Consider the following 21056-nt stretch of genomic DNA (forward strand, 5'->3'; position numbering starts at 1 on the left):
TCATAGCAGGCTCTGAGGAGGGGAAAGGAGGAAGGAGGAGAAGATTATCATTATTCTAGACCAGGCTCTTTAAGTTCAAGTTTTCACTCATCTCAAACAGAATATATCGCACATCTATGGTATATTTTCATTTTCTAGTGTGGTACATTCATTATTTTCATGGTATTATATTTTGCACAAACATAATGCTGTATTGTTTTTGTTCATATTTTCCACACATTTTCAACATTTTGTTCCCTCACCATCTTTTGGTACAGGTATATTCCTATTTAAACTGTAATTTGTGTGCTGTATCTTTAACTGTTTGCCAGTGGAAGATTCCAGTTTCTCTGTGGGGATTATTAAAGTTTCATGTCATCTTCAGATATATAAGTGATGACCGATGTGCTACCTAATGTAATAACCCAATTGAAGTGATGTGATGCTGTAAACACAACTTGAAGCCTGTAAAATCCATAATAGTTCCATTTTTAAAGGAAGAGACTGCCCTAAAGACAGGCTGATGCATGCTCGATGCGGAGATTGCGTATGAAAAATCCTGATATGCCTTCAGAACACCATTTTCACCGTCTTCACTATTTGCTTTCCCTGGAAGGGAGGCAGGGGAGCCATTTTGCTTTGGAGGTGGAGTAAGAGCAGTAGCCCTCACATGTCAGCAGGAGACAGACATACACATTGCTCTGGCAATAAAATGAAAGGTACACCACATTGATATGAATCTGAAATTAACTGACTGAACACCTTGCGCACAGAAGGACTGCGGCTACAAGCGATTTCCACTCTGAGCTCAACTTTGCCGTTGGGACACTGATATAAAAAGATATTTTGGTTTGGTTAATTAGGAAATTGTCCACGTTTGCATATATTGTACATAATGTTAAAATACTGACTTATACATAGTTTTGTGTCTTAGCAGTAAATTAGAAAAAATTTCCTTCAAAAACATGGGAAAAAAATGCAATACCATGTTAGCAAAAAATTACTGACACAGTTTAAAAAATAGTAACAAAAAAGAAAATTAACAGAAAACGTAAAACATAATAAAAAATATTTCAAGAAATTCCAAGGAAACTATAGTCATAATTATTAATGTGTTTAAATGTCAGATTAGTAATGCTGGATGGATGTCAAGATTTCTTGTGTTTAAATGCTTGTCCCTCGACCCAAATTTGAAACCAGTGCACTAGACTACGACATACAAATCCTTTGTCTTTTGCCATGCAAATATTGTGCCATTCAATCATAATACAAAGACATCAACTGTATGAGACATAGGAAGAACAAGCTAATACTTCACAAGTAGCTGACAATCTACTGAAATAAAAAAAAAAAAAAAAAAAAAAAAGAATACTTCAAATGAGAAAGCATGTGCAATAACGCTGGAATGATGTTCTGGCCAATTCATTTTATCCTAAAGATGAAGAGCACAATAACTATCACACCCAGTGTCTCAGCAAAATCCATCTAGCCAGAGCTTTAGAGTGAAATGAACTAGTTTGAGCATTTTCCAGCATTACTGTGAACTGTGTTCCCCTCTGAGAGTATCTGCTTGAAATGTTGATTTGCACTGCAACCAAATACTACTGACAATTTATTATTGATGGCAAAGAACTATTACAAGACAATATTTTAAAATGATGTCAATTCATTTTCTTTTTGAATAATGCTCTCTCTAACTGGAGTCCCTGTGTTAAATTCAGCTCTGGGGTTTAGTGGCTGGCTGTGTTGCACTAATGGCCTAAATATGATCCTCTTGAGGGACAATGCTTGTCTCAGAGACACCGGCAAACAGAGAGCACGCTCCCTGATTCCCTTCCAGACTGGGGCCAACCCCAGAGTCACTCCTCTTTTCAAGCCTCTCACTGCCCTCGGCTCCCACGGGACTCTATTTCAATCACACTGGGCTAAAAATAGGCGCCGTCGTAATGAGGCGAGCGTGACAGGAATAGGGAAGCAGCAGCATGCAGCCTAAGGATACCTGACAACTCTGCACATTGAGTGGGCTTGCAGAGGCACTAGATTCTCACACACACACTGACTCATACACATAGAGAATAAGAAACGCCTCTCATAACACTGTTAAAATGATAATACCCACTGTCCTTCCTTTCTCTGGGTCCAGAGCCCTGAGATAACAATGCAGCACTGTGTGAAAATATTGTAGCCATTTAAACCCCATTTTAGCCTTGCGGTAACAAATATGTCTTTATCTGCTTTCCTTTAAACATAAAGATCCTTGTCATGAACAGAACAGGGTGATGACAGAAGCAAAAATAAGAAATGTATTTTCTGTGATGTATACAGGTAAATTGGTTGCTGATTGTCTATTTTAGCACTCCTGCTGCCAAAAAATGTGATAACAGTATGTAATTTTAACAGGAAAATCCAGCAAAAATATTCTAATGCCAGTGGCAGAGTCTCCTACTTTGATAGTTAATCTGATGCCACTAAAATAACGTCTTCTACAAGACTATATGTAGGTTAAAAGACAGATTTTGATTTTCTTTAAATATTCAAGGTAATGTAATTATTTTCAGTGTTGTGTATTTAACAGTTTGAGTTCATTCTCTTGTTTCTGCAACTATTTGATTTAATATTATGATATTGATCTTTGAGTAGACTTAACACAGGATTAAAAAAAAAAAAAAAAAAAAAAAAAAAACTGCAGTCCAAATAAACCTATGCATCAGAGCTACAAGTGTGCATTGACTTTTCTTTGAATATAGTCAGCCTCACAGACTCTTGATGAGATCATTGAGGACTTGCTGAATGTGTATGTGAGCTTTTACAACACCAAAGATTTTGTTTCACATTAATGCAATTAGTCCTTTACCAAAAAAAAAAAAAAAAAAAAAACGTATCCCTTGACAAAGCATCCACAAAGCTGTTTCATTCCATTTCCCATGAAACAGCTCCAAAAATTGCCATAGCTCAGTGTCTTCCTTGTCCTTTATTTAGCTTTAAAAAAAAAAAAAAAAAAAAAACGTATTCAATCTGAGCTTATCTGTCCAATATCACTGGAATGACATATGGATGGTGGAGTCAGACTTAGGGTGGCTTTTACCTTTAACGGCATCACTCCGTTCTCCCCTGCTGTGTCACAACAAAACACCCAGAGGACTATCCATCACATCCGTCCATACAAACACAGCATTTGACAGACAATGACAGTGAATTCTAAAGTGACACATATTCTCACTCATGCACATGACAAGTGAACAAAAGAAAGAAGAGGAAAGCTGATGGCTTTGTGAATGTACTGGCACTGAGATAAAGATCCTGACACACCTTGCCAAGGAGATTATGGCATGGACACATGCCTCCTGACAGCAAATGCAAGATAAAGTCTATCACAGTGACATGTAGGCAGGGGAAAAGGGCCCTCAAAATTGCACAGTTTCACATGATTTAGAAAGTGATCCCCCAATGTTGGCACCACTGACTTCTCAGATACGCTAAACAGTTGTTGAGCCAACCAATGAGTTGAAACAAAGTTGTGAATGCGTGCTAATACTTTATATACAAATATACCACCATTTTTTGGACAAAACATATTTAAAGAAATACTTTCTTTTGCTTTTTTCCACATCAGTTCCTATAATATCCCAGATAACACCAAAACTCATTTATTGACCCTGTTCTTAGCACCATCCCCCAAAATCACAGCTTCCATGTGTTGAGACTAATGAAACAGCTGCTCTGGATGTCCCTTATTTCCCCTCACACACTGTAAAACCGGCTGTCTGAGCCCCTCTGATGTGACACATTTGGCCTATTCCTAATCAGGGCTGATCACATGTTTGTAAAACTGGCAACAGCGTGCATGTGTGTGTTTGTGTGTTTGGGGAAGGTGATTAAAGTTGATGAAGGAAAGAAAAGCCTCCTAAAACATAAAACATCATACCAGTGGAGCCACTATTGGTGTGTGTGTTTGGTGTCTGAACATACTGAAGGAGATGTCCACTCTGGGGATCCAGTAGGTGTTGAACGGAATATCCTACATGACATTTTCCATCTGACAAAAGCGTAAGTGCTAAAGACAAGAGTAACTGTATTCTAAAGTTGCATTCAATGGTTCCATGTACTAAATAACAGAAATGTTGACATTATATACTCTTCGGTAAACTGCTCACAGCACGCTCCTGATTATCAACCCATTAAGTCTGTGCAGAGACTTAGCAGAGACAGGCAAAAGATCCTGTTTTCTCTGGATCAAGCACTCGCTCGTAGGACAGTTTATATTTGCTTTTCCACTACAGTTTCTCAGTTTTTTGTGGGTGGAGAAGAGTCCATATGTAACACTTGAACTCCATTTGGTAGATCTGTGGGCTCTCAGTTAGGTGGAACTGGATGCTCTTGATACAGCCTCACTATGTGATTTGGACTAAAACGATGTGTCTATTTTTTATCTACAAATCTTGTCTACTGTAGCTAGTCATTGACAGACTTATGAATGCAAAGCCAAATAAATTCTTCAAAATAGCGTAAACATAGCTGTAATTACAAGGTGTATGCAAATATTACTACTACTACTACCACTTTCCAATCTCTGTCCCGCTTATCATTTTGCAGTAATATGGTTGAAAACTGGCAAAGTACTACATGATGAGCTAACCTACCATAGATGGAGAGGCTATTGAGCCTTGAGTTCTTATTGTGCTTAGATGATGGTAATAACTGCAAATGACAAATCAAATTTCATTGCATGATTTTCATAATCTCTACAAAAGTCACGGTAAAAGGAATTGGTGTGAAATGTCATTATCTTCCTGCAGAAAACCAAATTGAAAAGGACATAAAGCGCCCAATGAAGACAGATTCATTCAAAACATCCATTTCTGTCCACTTGAAAACACTTATTTTTCCACCCTCAATAAAAAATGTCAAAGTAACAAAATCGAATTCTATTGAATAAGACATTCAACGCACTTCACATTCCCCATCTCTCTCTTTCTCTGTCTCCTATCTATTCATGGATCCTGGATGGTTAGTTTCAAAAGAGGTTCTTCCTCACAAGTGGGACAGGTGGTTGAGTGGCAAGTAGAGAGAGGGTCACACTGTACTTTGATGATGCAGAAATGGAAGTCTGTGTGCCTAATTGTCCTTAAAATGAGCCTTGACCCCTGCTTGTGCTGCATCTGCTTTATGCCAGTGAAGTAAGCTGCCAGCCAGGAAAGCCATTTAGTTGCCTGGTGGCCCCAGCTTCTCTAAAGCCAAATGAAACCGAGAAAGACAACTCCAGGGCATTCAGATGCAGCATGTCCATTTGAAGCGGTGCTGGGAGTATGTCTTATGCGTATAGCTGGCTGTCAATCACTCACCCAATCAATGAAGGGCCCTGGGGTTCTAATTTGCCTTCATGGCCAACTAGGAGGAGAGATGCTGAGGAGTCAAACAGACAGCATCCTGGAGATAGCCTCAGAAAAGTGGTGATGGCCCCAGCTAGGAATTGGAATGCAAATCAAGTTTTCAGCAGGAATAAGTTACCTGCTGTCTCCTTAGATAATGGGAGAAAATAGCAGCACAGTACAATATATTTTTGCGTTCCTGCTTGTTACTGGAGTCTTTGCATTGTGTTGGTCCCAAAAAGACAGACGTGACACAGTATGCTACCAAGGATATGAGCAAATGAGGTCTGTTGGCCTTTCATACGTAGCCCATCAATCTGTGAAGTCAACCTTCTCTGATTCTGTGTCCATCTGCATTTTTGACTCTGAGAGCCACTTTTGTACACTGGTGACAGCTTGACATTATCACATTTCTGCTGTGCTTGTTAGCAATTGATGATTCACAGGAGGGAGGGTTGAGAGAGGATTGAAGACTGAAAAGTTTCTACATCAAACTGTTCTACAGTGAAATTACTTAGCAATAATCTTCAAATGATGAGGAGTGAGGATGTCTTGAGCAAGTCCCTGTTGATTTGACAGCTGATGAGGGATACAGCATCTATCTAAAACTGCTTAGCAACAACCTGGCTGCAAGCAGACCGAAATAGCTGACACCACTGACAGTGGAGAGGATTTTTTTTTTTTTTTTTTTTTTTTTTGGAGGTAAGGGGCCCAGTGAAGTATAGAACTTCTCATTGCATGATATAATCACTCCACCCTTTCCTTCCATCCCAAAGCACCCCAAAACCAAAACCTTATCTGGCACAGGCCCAACTCCATTTAATGATGGTCCTGACATTTCTGCCCACGGAGTTTATAATGTCACGCTCGGCACCCCCTCACAGTTAGGGTCTGCCTCTGATGTGGCAATTAGAATAGGAGACCTTTTAAGGAATGGGCGAGCAACCTGCCCAGCTATGAGGGTGTGTGACGAAAGAGGTTATGGGGTGTCAAGCCCAAGTTATTATAGCAACTAGAGGGCAATAAAAATATTGACCAAGTGTGAAGTAGTTCGCCTTACCACAAGTCTCCAAATTCCCACCAGCTGCTGTAGCTAGCAAGCATTAGTCAGGTAATCTGACTGGAACCATGAAATACACCGGGAGGCAGACATGAACCTGTCTTGCTATTTCAGGAGCTGGTGATGCTAATGTCACTTCTTTCTCGACAAATCACAAGCACCCTTCCATAAATAGTTTACCCCAACAATGACTTCATGCTTTTATTTACTTTTAATCATTCTTTGTTTTGTCATGCACACAGCATGCCAAGCCTCAGATGTCACAGTGTTTACATTATATGCCATTTTGTAGTAGTACCCTGTTGTTATAACATTTTATTGCCATGCAGAATGAGGAAAGGTAGTGTCAGAGTTTGATAGCTAGCAAGTATGATCAAGTACTCACTATTATTAAAGTGCAATAATGTTCCAGCAAACATTATCCAGCTAGCTACATTAGTAGCATTAGCAATTTCCCCCCAGGTATCAATATTTTTTTTTCCTGATTTGGATTCAGATTCTGAATCTCAGAATTTAAAAATGGCAATGCAACATACTGTCATAAAAAAAAAAAAAAAAACTTCTAACAATGTAAATCTCTGCTATGAAAATGTTCCTGATTGTGTTTTCAGATGAGTTTGTTAAATTAGTTCTCAAAGAGGTAGAAAAAGACGCCAAGTGATGAAGAAGATAATTTCAGTCAGGTAATTTCACAGTGTCTGGGTTGCCAACAGATTATAACATAAAGGAGCAGGGTGGGCCTCTCTTAATAGCCCAACATTTTGATGGGAAACAAATGCCTTCCAGCATTAAAATGTTGTTTATGGGTTTTGTGATCAAATAATACTATTTGTGATGTGAGAGAATTATGCTAATGATACTTGTTCTCAAATGCATCCATATTACACAGACAGACAGGGGTAATGGAGCAGGAGGGACTGGACAAGGAAAGGAGAGTGGTGCAGGAGAGGAGATGGTGGAAAGCAAGGTGAGTTGAGGAAAGAGAATTTTCTTTTTTTAGTAAGAACGCTACAAATGCCTGTGAAGCTTGACACTATCATCCAACCATGCATCCATATCAATTTCTTACAGGGATAAATAAATAAATAAATAAATAAATAAATAAATAAATGAATGAATGAATGAATGAATGAATGAATGAATGAATGAATGAATGAATGAATGAACAAACGCCAAAAAAAAAATTCTACCAACTTATTTCTGTTGTCATCCTCTACTGGCCAGAAAGGTGTTCAAGACCCCAGTGTATGAACAATGTCAATGTAATTCCACTTCACATGTTCCTAACCTGGTGTTGTAGTCAAACGATATTTTAGTTTAATATGACAACAATCCTCTTGAACTACAGGACTTGTCTTTGGTGCTCATGGATCAAAGAAAGGAATGAGGAAATAATAATCTGCTCAGGCCAAATCGCAGAAAGTTCCACTACATAACGTGGCAGATCCTAAATTGAACCATTTGTTTGAAGCCCCACTGAGTCCTCTATTCAACAGTTTGCAGTGGAAACAAGCAGGTTCTAACAATGATAAATGTTTGCAATTTTTATGGTGTTCAACACAAGAATGTACAAGCCCATATGCTTGCTGAGGAAAACTGACATTTTAAATTAAAGCAAGACAGAAGACCTTAAAAGATAGAAGTTACCCTCCCCCCAAACAGGCAATTACACTTTACTGCTTGGCTAGCTTGGGAGGAAAAAAGGGATGGAAGTCAATCTGGCTGGATCATGGCTTTGACAAAGGCTTCTGAGGCAGCCACTACTCAATGTACCATGATGGCCATGGTCAGCACTTGAATGGAAAGCTTCATGTTGCATATTCTGTGACCCAAGCAAAACATAATGCTACAGCCTTGAACCTCCATTTCCAGCATGATTAATAAACATCAAGCTCTCGCTATATATATATATATATATATGTATATTTTTGTACCAGTGGTCTCACAGGCTTAGGTCACTGTATCTATTCAGACTGATCTTTTATTCCAAATGTAATTACAATTTTAAATTTAAGTAATACACTGATATCTGTTTTTACTTTTGCATTTATTTATTAAATCATGCTTTATGCTTTTGTGTGTTTCATTGTAGGCTTCTGCCTTATGTGTGGTGTTATGTACGGAGTGGCAAACCCATGTGAGCCGAAGACAGTTCACTTTCTGGGTACATGCCCCCTCAAGTTATTTTATTTATTTATTTTATCAAAAACAATAAAATGACTGAGATATTTCAATTTGAATCACAGCCTTGACAAGTTATTTTCTCTAAAACGTGGCTGAACCAATGCAGAATTCAGTTGGGCATAGGAGCGATTGTTGGACAGGAGTATTTTTCCATAAAAATCTTTCCTGGCACAGCTTTAACAATCAAAAATGTAAAAAGATATAAAATAAAAATCATAAAAATGTCTAGATTATTGACAGCTCAGGTAGATAGATAGATAGATAGATAGATATACTTTATTGGTCCCAACCAGGGAAATTCTGGTACTCTTAATAAAGGAATAAGCTCAATAGTGTGCTCTTGAGGACTCCTATGCCGTCCTGCACTATAACCAACTTCTTGCTTGCCACATCAATTTGTCATTTATGCCAGTCATTCCCTTCTCTCTGCTAACTTCTCCCTCTTTCTTAGAAGTCGTGCCAGTTCATTTGGTGTCCACAACGTTACAAATCTCAACCATCTGGCCCATCGGCCACCCAGCCAACTACCACCGATACCTCTGCTTCTGGATAAACAGTTTGTCCTTTTCCCCTTGTCAGACTCGATTCCGACAACATTAAAAATAAGTCAGTAATAAGTGTTTCAAAGGTCATGTCAGTGCCTTCCTTATTACTCGCTGGAATTTACAATTTGTTACACTAGTGTCTTTGTTACCTTTGTTAACCAAATTGGTTATCACATTCCCTCTTACCTTTTTGTAACTATTTTGCTGAATAATATCAAGAATAATATCAAAGCAGTGGGAAGACTTCCAATGACAGAAAGAGAACTTTTCAAAAATTTATCAACTAAGCTTGCTCAGTGTGAGAGGTCAACTACTTCTGACCAAAACAAATTAGGAGGATGAGGTGGGGATACAGGTTTTGGATAATTCAACTTTTCCCTCTGATATGCAGATTGGACTGATAACAAAAGAGATAAGTAATGTTATTGCAGAAACTGAAATAGCAATTAGCGGTCCAAACACCACTGGTGTTGGAGCTCTTTTGTATTTGATGGAATTTTTGCTTTGTATCTGCAGCTCAGAGAGTCCTAGAGTAAGCCTAGAGTAGAAACATGTTCACGTATGTTTTGGGAATTTAAGTTTTTAATTTTCATTTCAGAATAAGCAAATAAATCTGCAATAATAAAAGTTTTTAAAATAATGTAATAGCATGTAAAAGCAAAAGAGTAAACAAAAATCAAATGTTTGCATTTATGAAAATGCAAACACCTATATTATTATTATTTTTTTTAATTTCTGATTTTTTATTTTGATTAATGGAGAGATGAGGTGAATGACAGTTAACCGAAACAAATTATCATAATACCAGCAGTATCAATATTTTTCCATTGGTTCTTTTCTGCTCGGAAAATCAGAAAATGGTGTTTGGCTTAATAGTTCAAGTTTCTGTCTCTGAAGCTGAAGATTGAGGATTTGAATCAAGGTTTGTCTTTCTGAAGTCATAAACTGCCAAGAAACACAGGAATATTTTCCAACAGAAGATTTAGCTGTTGAGAATATCCTGAAAATTAAATACATCAAACCTCATTAAAAAGGCCAGCATCCCCACAACCTCATACGTAGCACAATCCCTTCACATTTTATATCCTGTTTGCTAGCTATACCTGTCCAGTAGCAGTTAAAATCCAGTTAATATGGTTTGTCCACTGGACTTCATGCATTAGCGACAACAACATTCAAGTTGTTATACTCCACATCAAATGCCACATATGCCAACTACATTTTATCTTCTGCTTGCCATTTGCATTTGAACTGTACCATCATGATTTGCAGTTATACTATCTATTTGAATTGGATTAAGTCATTTGTCAAGTCAACTGACATTCTCTCTAGCCTTGCTCTCTGACCCAAACACTGGGTTCACTTGCTGTTGTGTTAAAATATATTCATTATTATTTACTTATTCACCCTCTTTTGAAATTGTGACTGGACAGCTCAATTGCTGCCTGCAGTGATTTTTTTCTAAGTAGTAATCTTGTTACAAGGAAAATATTACTGGTATTACATGATTACTGAATAATATGCCCCCATGGGTTCCTGCTGTCACTGTCTCATAGGTCTGGATGCAGCTAATGTGTCTGTTGTCATTTGAGATCCTGACTCTAATCCTGATGTAACTAAAAGCCTTATGCATATTTTGAAGCTTAAAAAGGTCCAAATCCTGAATAATATTTCTTTTTCTTTTTCAAATGCTAACCTGAGCTGATTTTTCATGTCTAATGACATTTTTATGTAGATCACATATGTAGCCAACACTAACATATATGCAGGGAGTTGATAGGGTCACACACAGGGCTTCACAGCATGAAAGTATGAGGTCAGAAAGTCAGCCCTGGTCCTTGCTGTAAAGGGTTTGCATGGCCTCCTCATGTTTGCATGGATTTCCTCCCACAGCAACACAAATTACTTTTTTTGCATTAACAAGTAACTTAATTAGTTCAGTTAGTTTTTGTAATTTACTAGTCAACTGATTATTATTTTTGAAAATGTTAGTTTTGTTACCTTTTTGTTAAAATTCATGCCATTAAAAAAGAAAATTTCATATGGCAGCCGTATGACATGTTGGCACTGAATTGGCAGGTTGATGACTTGTTGGTTTATCTTGCTAATGCTGAAGCATATGTTGTCAGTAAGCCAGGTGGCCAGCAAAATACAAGACCATGTTACATGTTAGCAGGAAAATCAGCCATGCTGCTATATTATTTTTGATGTACTTGCTGCATGGTGGAACAGAAAATGTGCACCTTGTAGCCTGAGTTTGGTGTCTTTTTCGAAAAATGGAGAATAAATTGATTCAAAGCACATTATCTGGATTCAGGCAGATTTTCTGTTACTTGTCACTTGTGCATTTGCTGTCAACAAGCACTGATAGTCAATCACTGAGGCTTTCTTTCTCAACAGCAGTGATGATATTACCAAAATGCAGATTTAAAAAGCCCTGGGTAACTTAAAAGTACTCTAATGAGTTACATGTAATAAAGAGCAACAAAGTAAAGTAACTAGGTACTTTTTATGATAGCAACTTATTAAAGTAACTAATTACTCTCAAAAGTAATGCAACTCTGCTTACAACTGAGAAAAATATCTTTCTAGAACACCTGTAATGTAATAACGAGAAACTGTACTAATTCGATTAATATTGGGCTGGTGGTCAGGTCGACAAAACATAAAGCAAAAACCCAGGAGTGTGAGCCCCCAATATAAGTACTTCCTCTGAATTCTCACAATAAAAGAACCTTTTCATCAAAAGTAATTTGATTTCTTTTGTGAGTGTTGATTAATTCACTTACTTAGGGTGTAATGTGATTATATACTGACAAGATCCAGTGCCGCAGTGCTGCTTCCACCCACCCAAATTGCAAACGAGTGGCATCTGTCCCTTAAAAAGTGGAGGACAGCCTGCCTCCCACCCATCAAAATACACACACAGACACACAGACAGACACACACAGAGACGCGCACACACACACACACACACACTCAAACATACACAGAGAGTTCTCTTTGTTCATGTGTGACCAGAGGGACAGGGAGCCTATAGGTGCTTCAGACACAAGACAGCTGCTCTTACATGTAACCCTGTGGCCCTGGGTGGGTGACACACCATTTTCCACCTCGGGCAACAACAGGAGGAAGGCTCGCAGCACCCCTGGCCTCCCCTGCTGTCCTTATAAAAACAGCTAGTCAACCATGGAGATGTGGAGCCAACTTAAAAAATGGGGCAAACAGAGCTGAAAGCCAGAGGCTCCAAAGGCTGAAAAATGATAAATTGTACGGCAGTGCATGAGCAGACATCACACACACACATTTATGGCTGCTCACTGACAGTGAAAAATACACTATATAGACAGACACACACACAAAAACTAAATATTGCCAACCAAACAAAAGGGCAGGTGTGCAGGATACTAGAGCCGGGCCAGTGAATAAACATTGATGTTCCGGGGCTGCTATGTATGAGCATGGTTGAAGTGCATCTGATCGATGCCTGTTTCAGTTTCTTAGCATGGAGGCATATGGAGCCACGCTCAGCCTGGCTCACTGGATTACACACATGGATTGAAGTCCGGTAAGCATGATGAAATGCTTGATTCTCTACCAATTTCACCCGCTGGGCTTGCACAAACATGCATGCACCAGCAACTCCAGAAACACACAGAAACCAATAAACACAACTTCATCATGACCCTCATGAGAGAGAGACTATTAATATTAGACTAAGGCTAAATAAACACTTTCTTCTCCACCATGGTATTTCTTCTGTTCTTGTATACCAGTGTATTTTCATGAGGAATGAACAAACACAAAAAAGTGTATGCACATGCAAACACACACAAAAACACATAGAAAAACAAACACACATATACACACTCAACAGAGCCAGCAGTGCTGCCAGGCATGCTGGTGAAGAGTAGAGGGGTTAATGTTTTTTTTTTATATATATTTTGCAGGTGTATGTTTTTAGGCATGGCCACCTGCTCACTGGTCTAGCTCCAAATACAAGTGCAGTCATGTGTGCTGGCACATGTACTAACACAAACAAGTCAATTTTCACTTATGATCTCACCTTCATATTAGGGATGTTACAAGAACCAATACTTCACTCGTCCAAAAATACGACCGTCCCTGATTTTCTATGGCACCGTAGGTACTGGATTCACCCTCTTTAGACTGTATTTAATTAGATTTAGCCCTCGGTGGGCAGTAACTTTTTCTTCCAGAACTGACAGGGGCAGTGTACATACAATTTACTCTTGTTCAGGTGTGCGCCAAAGAAGAAACAGAGGACGGAGCAGCAGCTCCACCTTGGCTTGTCCAGAAGAAACACAGCAAAAAACATGTATGCAAGGATTTTGCGTTCAAGGCGGATGCTAATGGGTAACAATAATAAATTCACAAAACAAAATAGGCAAACGGTGCCAGTGAAGTTTCCATACGAAAGGAGGAAACACCTTCAACTTGGCAAAGCACCTAAAGACAGGTATGTGATGTTAAATTGATGTTTCTTTTTCTAATATGTGTAAGTGTACTAAGTATTTCCATATTTTTCTCATGTCTCTGCTGGATACTGCAATTGAAATTCTGTGCAGTTTAAAAGGTGTTATTTAGGCACAGTTGTTTCAGATACTTGAGGCTTGAATACTTGAATGTTCAACAGATTTTAATAAAGAAGTGTATGTTGAAGTAAATGGGATTTTTTCTTTTCTTTTTTTCCCATGGTACAGAAATGAGTATCGAGAATCTTGGAAATTCACTGGTACTGGTATTGACAACTGCATTTCTGGTGTCATGACAACCATACTTTGTCTTTGTCTGTTAAAAAATAATATTCATTTTTATTGTGGTCCTAAATCTTATGGAAATTTATAATTAAATGACAGCAGAATGAAAAAGAGCCTAACTAATGACACTGAAAATTACAGAAAACATATAACTAAATAAATAAATAAATAAATAAACCGTCCAACTACTACTATTTATGCCATATCCTAAAATCAAGCTGACATTAAGTATTATCATTTGTGTATTTGGCTAGCTGGCTAACTGCAACAGCACATTAAGTTCATAAAGAAATCAGGGCACTCCGGTGGCTCAACTGTTTGTTTCTTAATTTTGTGAAAACGTTAAAGCCCCAATTTGCAGTATGTTGCCTTATGCTGTGAAACAAATCTGTTTTACTACTTCAAATGCACCACTTGCTTTGCATGATTATTAGTGTCAAAACCACTAGGCCTTTTTCACAGCAGCCATTTTCACATGAAAAAGCAGGGAAAACGCAAGTGCTGCTAATGACATTATTTAAGATTCCATTCCACTGAAGTTTAGCAGAGCCTTTCCAATGAACCAGAATACACAATAATAGGGCCCTGGTTCTTAGTGATATGCTGACCAATGCCCCACAGCTTTATCATCAATTTGTGATTGTGGATTTAATCAATTCATGTGTTTTAGAGTATTGAAGTTTCACCCACATGTTTCACCCACATGTTCGATAAATATGATCACCATAAGACAGGTACATCAAACCTGAGTGGGTACTCATGTCATGAACCCGCTGCCTCACAGCCTAGCAAACCCACTCAATGATGTCAGCATGAAAAACAAGGTGCCACTTGCAGCGAAATCGAACCTCATGGACGATTTTGTGAGGTTCTGCTGCTGCGACCTGCGCCCAGTCAATACCATGTCTGGTAAGCGGTGTATTAAACAGCCTAGACTCAGACGCTGTTAGGCTAAGATACAATAAGCTATACCTTGCAATCTGTATATAATGCTGGGCATACAGCCCAAAAACAAAATAGCACAACACTGCTCACTTTGCTGTCGCTTAGGATAAATTTGGAGAGTTGTGGGTCGGGTGTGATTAAAGCATATTTTAGCAGGTCAGGTGGTGAAGATTGGCTCTGATAATGGGTCGGGTGGGTATGGGTATTAAAAAACCCTGACCTGTACATTACTACTGGCTCTGTTAGTCCTAAATGGAACAGAACCTTAATTAATGTCATTAATAACACCTGTGTTTACCCTGATACTTCATGTCAAAATGGCTGCTGTGAAAATTGTGAAGGTATATTTGAACAACTGTTTTTTGCATATGTTGTCAGCAACCTATTTATTCTCCTGTGATAATCCAAATATGCTCAAGTTGCTAAAGCACTGAAAGTTATTTGGGATCAGCTGGTCGGATCCACTGGCCCACACAGACCTCAGACCTGAGCCAGAAAAAACAATGTATGCATACTGAGCTTCTCTTCCACTTCACATTTTAACATTTTCAAAATATGAGATGCGAAATATATACAAACGACACAGTTCATATTTCAGTACCCATCTAAAAATGGACAACCCTCCAAAGAAATCTCACTGTATTCTAAACTGCTGCAAGGCAAACAGACTACAAACTCTTTCCATCTCCCAATATGTCTGTCTCACCAAAGCTCATAAAAAGCTACCCGGGAGCGCAAAGAAAGTCTGCATTTTGCATGAACGGTGATTAGGAAGAAGAATACAAAGCTTGGTTGGGCCCGGGGTTAGACTCTTAATGGCCAAGATCATTTGTGGCCAGTGGTAACAGATAGCAAGCCTGCAGTGGCACACAAGCAAGCTAGCACTGACAGAGCAGCGACAGGTCATCAGGGACATGATGTATGGCGCTTCTTCTCCCGCTCTGTCTCTTGTATAAGCAGATGCAGGAGGCAGCGGCTCGGTGCTTAGAGAGAGGAATCATGAGGTTGTTTTCAGGATGACGTCGGCCCCTCCCAACCTTCGCTACAGCCTTCACGGGAACCCAGACAAATTTCACTCACGCACCAAGGCTTTCACCGCAGGTGTTTGGGGAGTCTGCGTGTGGTATGTATATGTCTGCCTGTGTGCTTGTGTTCGTGTGTGTACATTCACACTGCACATAACATAATCAAACTGTTGCTATAAAGCCTTGTGCTGACTATCTTCCTCCCCACCGTGCTGCTGCCTGGCAGGCTGCTGGTTTGCTTGCTCTCAAAGGAAATCAAGCACTCCCATTCACAATTTGCTCTAATATTTACAAGCCTCATGCAATAAAAGCTTTATTTCATGAATGATGTACACCCGGCAGCCAGCTCCTAGAAATAATAATTACAATGCAAATGATCAAACAAAAAAATATAAGACATTGTGCCGTATCACTTTGACCAATTGCAGTGCTTTTGCTGAAAGAAGTGAACTGCACACTATGCCAGTACTGCTTTTTTTTTTTTTTTTAAAGAAGTACATTCTTGCATTTGGCTTCTAAAACTTATAGCATGCATTTCTGTACAAGAGTGATAAATGTAGGACAGGATGTGGAAGAACATCAGTGTCAACAGAGAAAACAGCATCTGTGCAATGTGATTCCTACACAATGGGCAAAACACTAAGCTATCCCCAAATCGCTGTGGGGTTTCATACCATAACCAGCACTACTACTCCATGACACAGCCTCCACCCCCAACTCCATCCATCCTGCTGTTTCTCCTCACCCATTCTCTCTCCCTTCAGCTCTCACTGAGACACAATGGATGTGCTTTATGTGCTGCAACCTTGCCCGGATTACCAAGACTAAAGAAAACAGACTATTGCATTAAAATGAAAGGTGGTGGGGGAAGGGGAAGACACCAAAATCACTGAGACTTCTCAATACAGCTGAGTGTCACAGCAAGTCAGCTAAACTTTCCTCTACAGGGTGGAGCACTAACACACAATCATTGGGAACTGCATATGGCTGGCAGCCCTTAGATGGGAAGGATACAGCTAAGGTGAACAGATTAAACAGATTAGAGGAATAAACTTATTGGCAAACAGCCGGCGACCATGGTAGAGGGGGAGTGTGATGGATTAGGAGCATATGTGTGTGTATGTGAGAGTGTAAGTGTAGATGAATATGACTTTAGATTATATCTAGTCTTAATTACCTCAGATTGCCAGTCTCTCCTCTTACAGCTGCCTCCATGCTAAGGCAAATTGGGAGCTAGAAAACTTTCCGAGAACAGACAAAAAGTTAAATATAGACACACTCAGATTGACGGATAGTTACACACTACACAAAGCGCCTCAGCCCAAGAGGATGGATAGGATGTTTAGTCCATTTGTCCCCATGATGAGCCAGCGGAGACAGTTATGTTAAATAAGGCCAACTCATTCAACTGCCAAGTGCACTGGGAGCTGCTTGTCAAAATCTCCCCGGGGAGGAGGTTTGAAACAGGATAGAAGAAACTCTCAGGAAAGTCCAAACTGTACTGAGCTGACCCCAATGAGACTTTGCAACTTTTGGAAAGGTTTTTCTTTCTTGAGCTAACGTGTGGGGGTAGTATTCAGTAGCTAGTGGAAAGTCATACTTTCTACCACCGTATCTCTCTCAAAAAGGTATTTTCATCAAGGTGGAATCATCGGGTATCAGCCTGTTTGCAAAGGTTATCAGACTGTTCCCAAGAAAGACACTGAGAGAACAGACTATAATGGTACGAGTACAAATAATACCAGAGCTTCAATCAAACATACTCACAAAAACCAGAGCCATCTAAATCCAGACTTTAAAAGAACTGGCTTTCCAAATGTATGTGACACCCACATATACTAGGGTCTCCCCTCCACCATCTGCAGACGTTGCTCACCAGCTTAGCAAAAGAAAAAGAAGCAAAAGACCACCTCCAGCAGTCAAGTCCTGCTCCTCTCGTCACAGGCTGCTTAAAGAGTAGGTCTAGTTTTGGAGGTCTCATTCATCCAGAGACATCAGTGATCCCCTCTGCAAAGCACCACCCTCCTCACGCTGTTGCAGCCCCTGACTATGACTCATCTGGCTACCAGCTGCCTGACTGGGACGAGCCCCAGCTCATCTGCTACTGAAAACCCAGTCACTGGCCCCTCTGCAGCTTGCGACCCAGTCCTTGGCCCAAGGCATCAGGGTAAGTGTCGCTCTCAATCACTGCTCTCACAACCCTAATTCTGGGTTCATCGATGGACAAGCTTGCTAGGAAACCTACATCAATGGCAACATCCTGTTATCCTAGTGACCAAGTGATGCATGCCACTGCTAAAATTCCAACACTCCTGGAGGAGCATGTTGGATTTAATGATATTAAATTCCAGCAGGATTATGGGCATTTTTATATCGCTTGTTGACACTCTCCAGGATTTGGGGATCCCGTGTGTCGCTTGTGGGCTTCCTCATTCATCCCAACTGGGTGTCATCAGATTTAGCCACATGCAACAGCTTCAAGGGGTACTGTCAATCTCGAGGCATCTTGTTTTTTTGACAACTTTGCTGCTTTCCTGTACCTTCAAGGGCTCTTTAAAAAACAGACTTCATGCAATCATGCTAGGAGCTCAACTCTGGTGAGTCCAAACCATTTTTATGGCACTCCCCTTGTTATAAATATTTCAATTGTGATATGTGATAGCTGGCCTAACTATCACTGGACTACTCATAAAAGTGTTGATTTACATAACTCGTGGTTTGGACTGTTCCCTTGCCACAAAAGCAAGTTTCAAAACATATCTTGTTACCATTTTCTTTGCTTTTCAATAGCTTCCCTTGTCACTCTGGCAGTCGTGGTGTAAATCCATAGGGAATTCAGTGTGCCAATTTAACTATGCAAAGCTTGCACTACAAGGACTTCGGAATTAGTCACATGAATCTGTGTAGCCTTATTTCTAAAATCAATTCCATTAAAGAATGGATTCAACAGACTGACCCTGAACCTTCACTCTGCCATGGCAACAGCTGTAAATGTTCAACTGATGTCACAGCGTCAGCAGAGGAGTTTATTTACGTTGGGAGAACTGATGCAAAGCACACTGAAAATAAAATAAAAACAAAACAAAAACAAAGTTAAAAAAAATAACAATAAGAGCACACATTTGGGCTTTTATTTTATTGCTTTTATTATTTAGATTTTTTATATTGTATTTATATTTTAGAAATTGTTTTGTAACAGTGTGCTTTTCTTGCTTTATATTCATTGTTTTTTTTATGATAATTTTTACATACTGTTGTCAGGGCATCCTTAAAAAAGACAGCATGCTCTTAATGGCCTTTCCCAATGTAAATAAAGGGAATGAATGAATGAATGAATGAATGAATGAATGAATGAATGAATGAATGAATGAACATCTCTGGGACAGGGAAAACTACAGAGGATTTTGCCTTCAGGGACTGATACTGCCCATCATAACAAAAAGTAACAATGGTAAAAAAATATATATATATATGTTTGTACACACGCTAAGCCTAATCATAGATTGACTGAATCATAGATTTTTCTCTCTCTCTCTCTCTGGAGTCCAAGTTGAATAAACACCAATAAAACATTATTGACCTGTTTACAGCCAGAGTGAGGTCTGGCATCAACAGCCAGCCTAACAAGCTACGCCCACCATGCAGGGATGTCTAACAAGGAGGGGTTTGATCCATATTTTCACCAATAATATCTGGTCTAGGATGGAGACTAGACCAGATATCATTTGGTCTAATTTGTTGGTAAGTGATTACAGTAGGAACTCAAATGGCAGTGGCTCTTGTCCATTCTTCTCAGAGGCACAAGGAGCACAATATCACCAGTGTCAGCAAAATGATACTGAAATGGCTGCTTCAATCGCAGACACAAAAATTTGTGCACACACACACACACACACACTCACAAATAAGAAGAAAAAAGATGTCCGCAGCATCAAAACAGCTCTAGAGCCCCCATCATTAGAAACCATCAAATCTGACCAAGTTAATTAACTGCAAAAGTAAAAGTCCCTGTTTAAGACATAAAAGAGACATCTACTGTTAACTTCATGCAGCAGACTGACAGACTAACACAGGGGTGGGCAATCACGTGCCATGGAGGGCCGAGAGGCTGCAGGTTTTCTTTCCAACCAAAAACTCCACCAGGTGATTTCACTGATTACCTCACCTTCAAGCAGAGGGCAGGGACTAATCAGTGACATCAGCTGGTGTGGTTTTTGGTTGAAAAGAAAACCTGCAGCCTCTCGGCCCTCCATGGCACATGATTGCCCACCCCTGGTCTAACAGCATGATTTGGAAATCCCATCTAACATTATAAGTCTGTTCCCCACCAACTTATCCACTTTGCGCTCGACTTCTTCCATATTCCATCACACATTCAGAGCCTAGTAGCAAGGTACTTTGACAACTTCCACATCTGCTACATAACCCAGGAGATCTCAACCGGCTGGTATCGTCTGGAGAAAGGGATAGCAATGGGTTGTTCCATCTCCCCTATCCTTTTCACCGCAGCATTTGAGATCATCTTGATCGGTGGAAGACAAATGGTCAGAGGCATCAGATCCAAGTCAGGCCAACGTCTCCCAGCCCTTCGGAGCTACATGGATGACGTTACCACACTCCTCCAGACAGCTGCGTGCACAGCCAGACTCCTGAAAAGGCTCGAAGAGCTGCTAACATGGGCCCGGATGAGGATAAAGCCAGCCAAGTCCCGCAGTCTCTCCATCAGAAAAGGCGTCCGGAACGACAACATCTCCTTCTCAGTTGATGGTGAAAATATCCCGCTGCTAGTGGACCAACCGGTACGGAGCCTCGGAAGGCTTTACACATCCGACCTATCTGACAAACACATGGCTGCCTCTGTTGGTTCCCAGCTCCTGGACGGCTTAGGCAAGATCGACCAGAGCCTTCTGCCAGGAAAATTCAAGGTCTGGTGCTATCAATTCACCCTGTACCAGCGCCTGATGTGGCCTCTCAAGCTCTGTGACATCAGCCTTTCCACTGCCCAGAAGCTGGACTCCAAAGCCAACAGTTACATCCGGAAGTGGCTGGGTCTTCCCCGATGCCTTTCCACCACAGCGCTATTTGGGAGAACTACATTGAAGCTCCCCCTGAAATCTATTAGCTTGGGCTACAGACAGGAGAAAGTGAGGCTTCTTTTCGAGCTCAGA

General features: G+C 40.0%; 1 protein-coding gene across 5 annotated transcripts in view; it reads right to left on the reverse strand.

Annotated features, from left to right (window-relative positions):
* Window positions 1-21056, reverse strand: part of trappc9 (trafficking protein particle complex subunit 9) — a 229764-nt gene that overhangs the window by 107175 nt on the left and 101533 nt on the right. The window lies entirely within an intron of this gene.

This window comes from Myripristis murdjan, chromosome 11, assembly GCF_902150065.1.
Source record: "Myripristis murdjan chromosome 11, fMyrMur1.1, whole genome shotgun sequence".
Lineage (NCBI taxonomy): Eukaryota > Metazoa > Chordata > Actinopteri > Holocentriformes > Holocentridae > Myripristis > Myripristis murdjan.